Genomic DNA, 11,724 nt, shown 5'->3' with positions numbered 1-11,724 from the left:
TTGAGGATAAAAGTGAGGAAGCAGAGTTGTAGAGGTATTGCACTGGGCAGGCAATTTGGCCCATGATGTTGTGCTGATCTTAATGTCAATTTACACTAAATATCCTCTTCACCTGTGTCATCCATATCTCTCAATTCCCTTCGTATTCCCATGTCTAATGAACAACCTACCATAAGGGACTTTGTCAAATACCTTACTATAGTCCATGTAGATAACATCCACTGCTTTACCCTCATCTTCCTTTCTCACTTCAAAAAACTCAGTCATGTTTGTGTTTTCAGCATTTTCTTCTTACCATTGACATGAAGTTCCCTGGCCTCTAGGTAACCTGATTATCCTTATTTCCCTTCTTGAACAAAAGCTCAATGTTTGCTATTCTCCATTCCTCTTGTTCTGTTTCTAGTGATGACACACATATCAGAATCAGGTTTAATATCACTGCATATGTCATAAAATTTGTTAACTTTATGGCAGCAGTACATGATAATACATGATATAGAGAAAAAAACTGAGTTACATTCAGTATGTACAGTGCCTATAAAAAGTATTCACCCCCCTTGGAAGTTTTCATATTTTATTGTTTTACAACATTGAATTACAGTGGATTTAATTTGTCTTTTTTTGACTAATCAACAGAAAGGACTCTTTCATGTCAAAGTAAAAGCAAATTTCTGCAAACTGGTCTAAATTTATTACAATTATTAAACAAAATAATTGATTGTATAAATTACTCACCTCCTTCAAGTCAGTATTTAGTAGATGCACCTTTGGCAGCAATTACAGCCTTGAGTCTGTGTGGGTGGGTCTCAATTAGCTGTGTATATCTGTGCAATTTGTCCCCATTCTTTACAAAACTGCTTAAACTGTCAGATTGCATGGGGATCATGAGTGAACAGCCCTTTTATAACCATATATAACCATATAACAATCACAGCACGGAAACAGGCCATTCCGGCCCTCCTAGTCCGTGCCGAACTCTTAATCTCACCTAGTCCCACCTACCCGCACTCAGCCCATAACCCTCCACTCCTTTCCTGTCCATATACCTATCCAATTTTACCTTAAATGACACAACTGAACTGGCCTCTACTACTTCTACAGGAAGCTCATTCCACACTTTTCCAGTCCAGCCATAAATTCTCAATTGGATTGAAGTCTGGATTCTGACTTGGCCACTCCAGGACATTAACTTTGTTGTTGATAAGCCATTCCTGTGTAGCTTTGGCTTTATCCTTGGGGTTATTGTCTTGCTGAAAACAAGCCTTCTCCCAAGTCGTAGTGCTCTTGCAGACTGCATCAGGTTTTCCTCCAGAATTTCCCTGTATTTTGCTGCATTCATTCTACCTTCTACCTTCACAAGCCTTCCAGGGCCTGCTGCAGAGAAACACCCCCACAGCATGATGCAGCCACCACCAGGCTTCATGATCGGGATGGTGTGTTTTTGATGATGTGACATAGCATTTAGTCTGATAGCCAAAAAGCTCCATTTTGGTTTCATCAGACCATAGAACCTTCTTCCAGCTGACTTCAGAATCTCCCACATGCCTTCATGCAAACTGTAGTTTTTTTAACAGTGACTTTCTCTTTGCCACTCTCCCATAAAGCTGTAACTGCTGAAGAATCTGGGCAACAGTTTTTATATGTGCAGTCCCTCCCATCCCATCTTGTACAGTGAATGCTGTATTGCCGGAGGGGAGGACAGCAGGCTGATGGTGAGCGCTCTATTACGTGGAGTGGGGATTGTAGGCTAATGGTGAGCGCAGTATTGCAAGGAGGGGAAGACAGAAGGCTGATAGTGAGTGCTCTGTTACGTGGAGTGGGGATTGTAGGCTAATGGTGAGCGCAGTATTGCAAGGAGGGGAAGACAGAAGGCTGATAGTGAGTGCTCTGTTACGTGGAGTGGGGATGGTAGGTTGATGGGGAGTGCAGTATTGCCTGGGGGGGGGGGAACGGTGGGCTGATGATGAGCACTGCATTACATGCGGGGAACAGTGAGCTGATGGTGTGTGCAGTTTAGTGCTGTATTGCGTGGAGGGAAGGATGGTAGGCTGATGGAGAGCACTGTATTGCACGGAGGGTGGGTCGGTAGGCTGATGGTGAGTGTGGTGCATTTACTGAGCATTGAATGGGCTCACCCAGTTTGGGCTATGACATCAGCCTCTCCTTCCTGAATTACCTTCCCCAACTTCCCCTTACACACTGCTGACTGACTAATGGGAGTGAACAAGTGTCGTAAAACATTGGAGAGAAATTCAAAGAAGGAATCTTTGCACGCTATGACTCAACTGTTGTCCTGCTGCTTTGCTATTGTAAACATTGCAAAAGGTAGATTGTGTAGGTTAGAAGTGAATTGTATTGTGGTTTTCATATTGTTTTGCTCTTTTCTCATTTAGTTATTTATTATACCGTTCTTTTTTTATATTTTAGTAACTCCTAATCCATTGTACCTACTCTGCAGCAAACAACTTACAGCTGCAGCAAAGGCTCCAGCAAAATTGAAAAGTCACTTAATTACGAATCACAGCCATATGACACATAAAAGTGCTGATTATTTTAAATGGCTATTGGAATCTCAAAGCAAACAGTAAAGTTCTTAATTAAAACCAAATTACAAGCTTTATTTAAATTCAATCTACTGAGCTTACATTTAGAAAAATTAAACCCGATTTTGGCTTAAGCCAGTTACTTAACAGAAATTTACTGTTTGCCTTATGAATTTTAAAAATTTATGAAGAAGTAAGATTAATTTCAAGAAAGGTTGGCTAAAAATTCATTCTCTACTCAAAAGAGCATTGACAATTAATTTTAGATTATTATATCTACAACTTACTGATCAAGCTAACTCCAGTTAAACACTTTCCTAATTTGTCTGTTACTATCCCTCTCCAAAGCTATGGTAAAGGAGATAGAATTGTGATCACTATCTCCAAAATGCTCTCCCACTGAGAGACCTGACACCTGACCAGGTTCATTTCCCAATACCAGATCATGTACAGCCTCTCCTCTTGTAGGCTTGTCTACATATTGTGTTAAGTAACCTTCCTGAACAGACCTCGCAAACTCCATCCCGTCTAAACCCCTCACTGTAGGGAGATGACAATCGATAGTTGAGAAATTAAAATTTTCCACTATGACAACCCTGTTATTATTACATCTTTCCTGAATCTTTTTCCCTGTCTGCTCCTATTAGGTGGTCTATAAAAAACCCCTTCCTTTTCCTAACTTCCACCCACAGAGACTCCATAGACAATCTCTCCATGAGTTCCTCCTTTTCTGTAGCCGTGACACTATCTCTGATCAACAGTGCAACACCCCCACCTCTTTTGCCTCCCTCCTTGTCCTTTCTGAAACATTTAAAACATGGCACTGGAAGTAACCATTCCTGCCCCTGAGCCATCTGTCTCTGTAATGGCCACAACATCATTGCTCCAAGTACTGATCCACGCTCAAAGCTCATCCGCTTTGTTCATGATGCTTCTTGCATTAAAATAGACACATTTCAAACCATCAGTCTGAGTGCGTCCCTTCTCTATCACCTGCCTATCCTTCCTCTTGCACTGTCTCCAAGCTTTATTTGTAAGCCAACCACCTCTTCCTCCGTCTCTTCAGTTTGGTTCCCACCCACCTAGTTTAAACTCAGTGTCAAAAAAAAAGACAAATTAAATTTACTGTAATTCACAAAACATGAAAACTTCCAAGGGTAGTGAATACTTATTACAGTCACTGTATATGTCTATTAAATAGTTAAGGTAAAATATGAAGTACAAAATAACAGAAATAAAAAAAATAGGTAGTGTTCGTGGGTTCAATGTCCATTTAAAGATTGGATGGCAGAGGGGAAGAAGCTGTTCCTGAATCACGGAATGTGTGCCTTCAGGCTTCTGTACTTCCTTCCCAATGGTAACAGTGTGAAGAGGTCATGTCCTCAGTTATGGGACAGTGCCTTTCTAAGGCTTTGCTCCTTGAAGATGCCTTGGAAACTATGGAGGCTGGTATCCATGATAGAACTGACTAATTTTACAAATTTCTGCAACTTATTTTGATCTTGTGTAGTAGCCACCCTCCCCCACCTTGAAATTGCTCACTCTTTCCATTTCTGATCTCTCTGAGGATTGGTTTGTGTTTCTTCGTTTTACCCTTCCTGAAGTCCACAATCAGATCTGTGATTCTGCTGAGCTTTGTCAAAGTCCCAGCAATCTCCTCACTTGAGGGCATAGAGCAGTGGTCCCCAACCACCGGGCCGTGGACTGGTACCAGGCCGCAAAGCATGTGCTACCGGGCAGCGAGGAAACGAAATGAGTCAGCTGCACCTTTCCTCATTCTCTGTCACGTCCACTGTTGAACTTGAACGCACGTGAAGTCATCAGTCGGGTCATTAACCTACAACTACACAATGAGTAAAAAAAAACATCATTTGAGAGTATCTTTGGAAGAGGTGGTAGGGACATAAAAGGCCTAACGATGATGATAATGCAGAGACAGCTGAGGCCGAGACTGCAAAAAAAAGAAAGCTTCCTTCAACAGAAAATACAACAAGTCATACATAAAATATGGCTTTAATGCTGTGTAATGAGGCAATGAAGCCCTCAAAACTGCTTCGGCACCTTGAGTCCAAGTGTCCTGCACTTAAAGACAAGCCAGTTGAGTTTCTTGAGCGGAAAAAATGTGAGCAAGCGGGACAGAAGCAAGTTGTGAGAGCCACCACCTCCACAAATGCTGATGCTCTGAGAGCATCGTACTTAGTGGCTAGCCGTATTGCTAAGGCTAAGAAGCCTTTCACTGTTGGTGAAAAATTGATTCTGCCTGCTGCCAAGGACATGTGCCTGAACTGTTGGGAGAAGCTGCAGCCAACAAGATGGCACAGGTTTCTCTTTCAGCTACCACAGTTTCAAGGAGAATCAATGACATAGCGGAGGGCATCGAAGCACAGCTGTTGGAATGGCTTAACAAGTCACCATGTGATGAGGAGTGGATAGCAAAACTCGCTTATCTGTGTGACATCTTCAACTTGCTCAATCATCTCAATTTGTCACTTCAGGGGAGAATGATGACTGTCTTCAAGTTGGCAGATAAAGTGTCTGCTTTCAAGGCCAAACTGGAACTGTGGGGACGGTGAATGGGCGGGGGCATATTTGACATGTTCCCAACATTAGCTGGGATTTTGGGAGAGACTGAGGCTGCACCGACCTTCTCACAGCTGGTGCGCGGTCACCTATCTTCGCTGTCGACAGAATTCGAGCGTTACTTCCCAACTGCAAATGACCCAGGACGTGCAAAGGAATGGGTCTGTGACCCCTTTGTGAATGTCCCCGGTGAGTCATCCATTTCAGCGCGGGAAGAATATCAACTCATTGAGCTTGCAAATGACAGTGGGCTGAAAAGTATGTTTGACATAACATCTCTGCCGGCATTCTGGATCAAAGTCAAGGCTGAATATCCTGAGATAGCCACAAAAGCACTGAAAACGTTGCTTCCATTTCCAGCATCATATCTCTGCAAAGCGGGGTTTTCTGCAATGAATGCAACGAAAACTAAATTGCAGAATAGACCGGACATAAGGAACCCCTTCGAGTATCGCTTTCTCCCATCACCCCTCGATGGGACCGTCTTGTTGCAGGGAAACAAGCCCAGGGCTCCCACTGATTCAGCAATATTGGTGTGTTGTAAAGATTTTATATGTTCATATGAGGAAAATATGCGCTGTGTGTTTAATATCCAAACGTTACTTAAAATGTTATGGTGCTATTGACTTATAAGTGACGTATAATTGACTGATCACCATATTCATGCGAGGAAAATACGCACTGTGTGTTTAATATTAAATTCGTTAGATAAACCCTTTATCCTCTTTAGCCACTTGTAAGTGACTTATAGTTGACTTGTCACCTATACTCCTGTCGTGTTTAACCCCACCCCCACCCCCTGTTGGCCAGTCCGCAAGAATATTGTCAATATTAAACCAGTCCGCGGTGCAAAAAAGGTTGGGGACCCCTGAGCTAGAGTACTAGTTCTAGACACCACACTATGGGAAGGATGCATTTACACTAGAGAGTGTGCAGAGAAGATTCCCCAGATTTTGCCTAGAATTTGAACGCTTTGGTGATCAAGAGAGACTGGATGGGCCTTGCTTGTTACACTGCACAGAGGAGTCTGGACAATTGCCTAATTGGAGTTTTGCAGCATTATGAAAGGAATAGCTTTCCCATTGGAAGGTGTGTCTGAGACAAGATGAAGGTGATTTAAGGTGAGGCAGCAGATTTAGAGGTTTCTCATTGTGAATTTTCTCACCCAGAGTGGAATATTGAATATGGAATACACTGCCCGTGATAGTGATGGAAGCAGGGATTCTTACAACACATAAAAAGTATCTGAATCAGCACCAGAGGAAGAGGTAACTACAGGAAAACACAAGCATTTTGTCTATGTTGCCTGGATTTCGGCATCTGCAGATTTTCTTGTTTGCAACATAAGGCTAAATGATAATTGAGATGAATGCAGATAGGTCCGTATTGTTCAGAATAGACAGCTAATGTTGCCAGTCTGTACTTTACCCTTCCTTGGCTCCCCATTTCACCCCCCTGGCCCCCCTCATATTTCACCCCCCATCAGCCACTCACATTTCAACCCACTCTGCCCCCATGCACCTTCACACCCTCTGCCACCCATGCCTTCATCCCAATTCTGCCCCCTCTTCCCCTTCACCCACCCTGCCCCCTGACACCTTCACCCACCCTGCCCCCTCACGCCTTCACACCCTGCCCCCTCACGCCTTCACATCCCCTGCCCCCCACGCCTTCACACCCCGCCCCCTGGCGCCTACACCCCTGCCTGCATTATGCCTTCCACTCCTTTGTCCCCAACCTTTCAACCCCCCTTACCCCCACACATTTACCCCCTCTGCCCCGTGCCTTCAACCCTTCTGCCCCCATGCTTTCATCTCTTCATCCTTTCTATGCCCTTCGCACCATTACACCCCCTGTCCCTATGCCTTCATCCCCACTCTGCCCCCAAAACCTTCATCCCCATTACCCCCACTCTTTCACATGCCCTCTGTGACCCCCACAACTTCATCTCCCCCCTACCCCCTCTGTCTTCCTACGCCTTCACCCTTTGCCTCCCCATGCATGCACACACCCCCTCTGCCCCATGCATTCTCTCCCTTTTGCCCCACCCCTTCAGTCCCTCCACCCCCTCTGCCCCCACGCCTTCAACCCCTGCGCCCCTTTTGCCCCCCACGCCTACAACCCCTCTACCCGCTCTGGCCCCCATGCCTTCCTTCAAGTCGCTCAGTCCTCCACGCCTTCACCACCCTGCCCCAGTGAATTTACCCCTCCCTCTGCCCAACCCCACCAGCTTTGACACCAGTCTGCTTTGCCCACCCACATGTTCAACCCCCTACCCCTCACAAATTCACCCCCTCGCTTTCCCAAGCCTTCATTCCCCCCTCTGTCCATGCGTCTTCGTAACCCCTCTATCTCCGCACCTTCACCCTTCTCATCCCCTCACACCACACCCTCTCACCCCCTGTCTTCACCCCCGTCTGTCCCCCACACCTTCACCCCCACTCTGCCCCATGCATTCATCCCCTCTGCCCCCAAACCTTCAACCCCCCTTTCCCAAAGCCTTCAACCTCTCTCTGACCCCCACACCTTCAACACCCCCTCTGCCACCCACACCTTCACCCCACCTTAGTCTACCCACATTTCACGTCCATCTGCCACTGAGTATTTTATCCTTCTGCCCCCCTATGCCTTCAAGCCCCAGACCCCCCCCCCACTCCTTCTGCCCCATGCCCCACTTCAACTGGAACCAATGTCCTAGGGGGAGCGTTTGCTACTGCTGTTCAGGAGGCTTTAAACTAATGTGGCAGGGGGATGGGAACAAGTGCAGAGAGACAGACGTAAAATGAGGGTAGAAGCAAAAAGTAAGGTGAAAAGTAAAAGTGGCAGGCAGGCAAATTCAGGGCAAAAAGCAAAAAGAGCCACTTTTCAACATAATTGTATAAGGGCTAAGAGTGTTGTAAAAACAAGCCTGAAGGCTTTGTGTGTCAATGCGAGGAGCATTCGTAACAAGGTGGGTGAATTGAATGTGCAGATAAGTTATTAATGAATATGATATAGTTGGGATCACAGAGACATGGCTCCAGGGTGACCAAGGATGGGAGCTCAACATCCAGGATATTCAATATTCAGGAGGGATAGACAGGAAAGAAAAGGAGGTGGGGTAGCATTGCTGGTTAGAGAGGAGATTAACGCAATAGAAAGGAAGGCTATTAGCCTGGAGGATGTGGAATCGATATGGGTAGAGCTGCATAACACTAAGGGCAGAAAACGCTGGTGGGAGTTGTGTACAGGCCACCTAACAGTAGTAGTGAGTTTGGGGATGGCATTAAACAAGAAATTAGAAATGCGTGCAATAAAGGAACAGTAGTTATAATGGGAGACTTCAATCTACATATAGATTGGGTGAACCAAATTGGTAAGGGTGCTGAGGAAGAGAATTTCTTGGAATGTATGCGGGATGGTTTTCTGAACCAACATGTCGAGGAACCAACTAGAGAGCAGGCCATTCTAGACTGGGTATTGAGCAATGAGGAAGGGTTAGTTAGCAATCTTGTCGTGCGAGGCCCCTTGGGTAAGAGTGACCATAATATGGTGGAATTCTTCATTAAGATGGAGAGTGACATAGTTAATTCAGAAACAAGGGTTCTGAACTTAAGGGTAACTTTGAAGGTATGAGACGTGAATTAGCTAAGATAGACTGGTGAGTGATACTTAAAGGGTTGACGGTGGATATGCAATGGCAAGCGTTTAAAGATCGCATGGATGAACAACAATTGTTCATCCCAGTTTGGCAAAAGAATAAACCAGGGAAGGTAGTGCACCCATGGCTGACAAGGGAAATTAGGGATAGTATCAAGTCCAAAGAAGAAACATATAAAGTAGCAAAAAAAAAGTGGCACACCTGAGGACTGGGAGAAATTCAGAGACCAGCAGAGGAGGACAAAGGGCTTAATTAGGAAAGGGAATAAAGATTATGAGAGAAAGCTGGCAGGGAACATAAAAACTGACTGTAAAAGCTTTTATAGATATGTGAAAAGAAAAAGATTGGTCAAGACAAATGTAGGTCCCTTACAGTCAGAAACAGGTGAATTGATCATAGGGAACAAAGACATGGCAGACCAATTGAATAACTTCTTTGGTTCTGTCTTCACTAAGGAGGACATAAATAATCTTCCGGAAATAGTAAGGGACCGAGGGTCTAGTGAGATGGAGGAACTGAGGGAAATACATGTTAGTGGGGAAGTGGTGTTAGGTAAATTGAAGGGATTAAAGGCAGATAAATCCCCAGGGCCAGATGGTCTGCATCCCAGAGTGCTTAAGGAAGTAGCCCAAGAAATAGTGGATGCATTAGTGATAATTTTTCAAAACTCCTTAGATTCTGGATTAGTTCCTAAGGATTGGAGGGTGGCTAATGTAACCCCACTTTTTAAAAAAAGGAGGGAGAGAGAAACCAGGGAATTATAGACCGGTTAGTCTGACAGTGGTGGTGGGGAAAATGCTAGAGTCGGTTATCAAAGATGTGATAACAGCACATTTGGAAAGAGGTGAAATCATCGGACAAAGTCAACATGGATTTGTGAAAGGAAAATTATGTCTGACGAATCTTATAGAATTTTTTGAAGATGTAACTAGTAGAGTGGATGGGGAAGAGCCAGTGGATGTGGTATATTTAGATTTTCAAAAGGTTTTTGACAAGGTCCCACACAGGAGATTAGTGTGCAAACTTAAAGCACACGGTATTGGGGGTATGGTATTGATGTGAATAGAGAATTGGTTGGCAGACAGGAAGCAAAGAGTGGGAGTAAACGGGACATTTTCAGAATGGCAGGCAGTGACTAGTGGGGTACCTCAAGGCTCAGTGCTGGGACCCCAGTTGTTTACAATATATATTAATGATTTAGACGAGAGAATTAAATGCAGCATCTCCAAGTTTGCGGATGACACGAAGCTGGGCGGCAGTGTTAGATGTGAGGAGGATGCTAAGAGGATGCAGGGTGACTTGGATAAGTTAGGTGAGTGGGCAAATTCATGGCAGATGCAATTTAATGTGGATAAATGTGAGGTTATCCACTTTGGTTGCAAGAACAGGAAAACAGATTATTATCTGAATGGTGGCCGATTAGGAAAAGGGGAGATGCAACGAGACCTGGGTGTCATTGTACACCAGTCATTGAAGGTGGGCATGCAGGTACAGCAGGCAGTGAAGAAGGCAAATGGTATGTTGGTATTCATAGCAAAAGGATTTGAGTACAGGAGCAGGGAGGTTCTACTGCAGTTGTACAAGGCCTTGGTGAGACTGCACCTAGAATATTGTGTGCAGTTTTGGTCCCCTAATCTGAGGAAAGACATTCTTGCCATAGAGGGAGTACAGAGAAGGTTCACCAGATTGATTCCTGGGATGGCAGGACTTTCATATGAAGAAAGACTGGATCGACTAGTCTTATACTCACTGGAATTTAGAAGATTGAGGGGGGATCTTATTGAAACGTATAAAATTCTAAAGGGATTGGACAGGCTAGATGCAGGAAGATTGTTTCTGATGTTGGGGAAGTCCAGAACGAGGGGTCACAGTTTAAGGATAAAGGGGAAACCTTTTAGGACCGAGATGAGGAAAAACTTCTTCACACAGAGAGTGGTGAATCTGTGGAATTCTCTGCCACAGGAAACGGTTGAGGCCGGTTCATTGGCTATATTTAAGAGGAAGTTAGATATGGCCCATGTGGCTAAAGGGATCAGGGGGTATGGAGAGAAAGCAGGTACAGGGTTCTGAGTTCGATGATCAGCCATTATCATACTGAATGGCGGTGCCGGCTCAAAGGGCCGAATGGCCTACTCCTGCACCTATTTTCTATGTTTCTATGTCACCCACACCTTAATTCCCCCATTCCCCTGCCCCCACACCTCGACTCTCCCTCCCATCCGTGACTCGAATCACCCGCCCCTCAGGCCTCAATCCCCCTGCCCCCACTACACCCTCACGCCTACACCCATCTCTGCCCCCACACCTTCAACCCCCTTCTGCCACCCATACCTTCAAACCCCCCGCTCCCCACACCTTCAACACCCTCTGCCATTCACACTGTCAATCCCCGTCGGACCCCCACACCTACAACCCCCCCCACCCCCCACACCTTTAACCCCCTCCTCTGTCACCCACACCTTCAACCCCCTCTGCCCCATGCCTTCAACTCCCTCTCTGGCCCCATGCCTCAACCCCCCTCTACCCCCACGTCTTCAACTCAGCACTACCCCTGTGCCTGCAACCCCAACCCCCTCTGCCCCCTATATTTCAACACCCTAAGCCCCCCACATTACACCTCCACCTGTACCCCTAAGCATTTGCTTCCTCTGCTGCCCCAGGCCTTCAACCCTTCTGCACCACACACCTTCATCCCTTCATCTCCACGTCTTCAACACCACTGCCCCTCACACATTCACCCCCCTGCTTTCCCAAGCCTTCGCTCTCCCTTCATACCCCCTCTACCCCCACGCCTTCACACCACTCAACTCCTCACACCACACTGCCTCTGCCCCCTACGTATTCAATCGCCATCTGCCCCACCCACATCTTCAGCCTCCAACCTTTTAAACCCCCCCTCTGCCCCCACACCTTCAAACCCCCACTGTACCCCACAACTTGATTCCCCTGCCCCTCACAACT

Source organism: Hemitrygon akajei, chromosome 27, assembly GCF_048418815.1.
Source record: "Hemitrygon akajei chromosome 27, sHemAka1.3, whole genome shotgun sequence".
NCBI lineage: Eukaryota > Metazoa > Chordata > Chondrichthyes > Myliobatiformes > Dasyatidae > Hemitrygon > Hemitrygon akajei.
The sequence above is the reverse complement of the archived record's forward strand: the minus strand, read 5'-3'. Positions refer to the sequence as shown.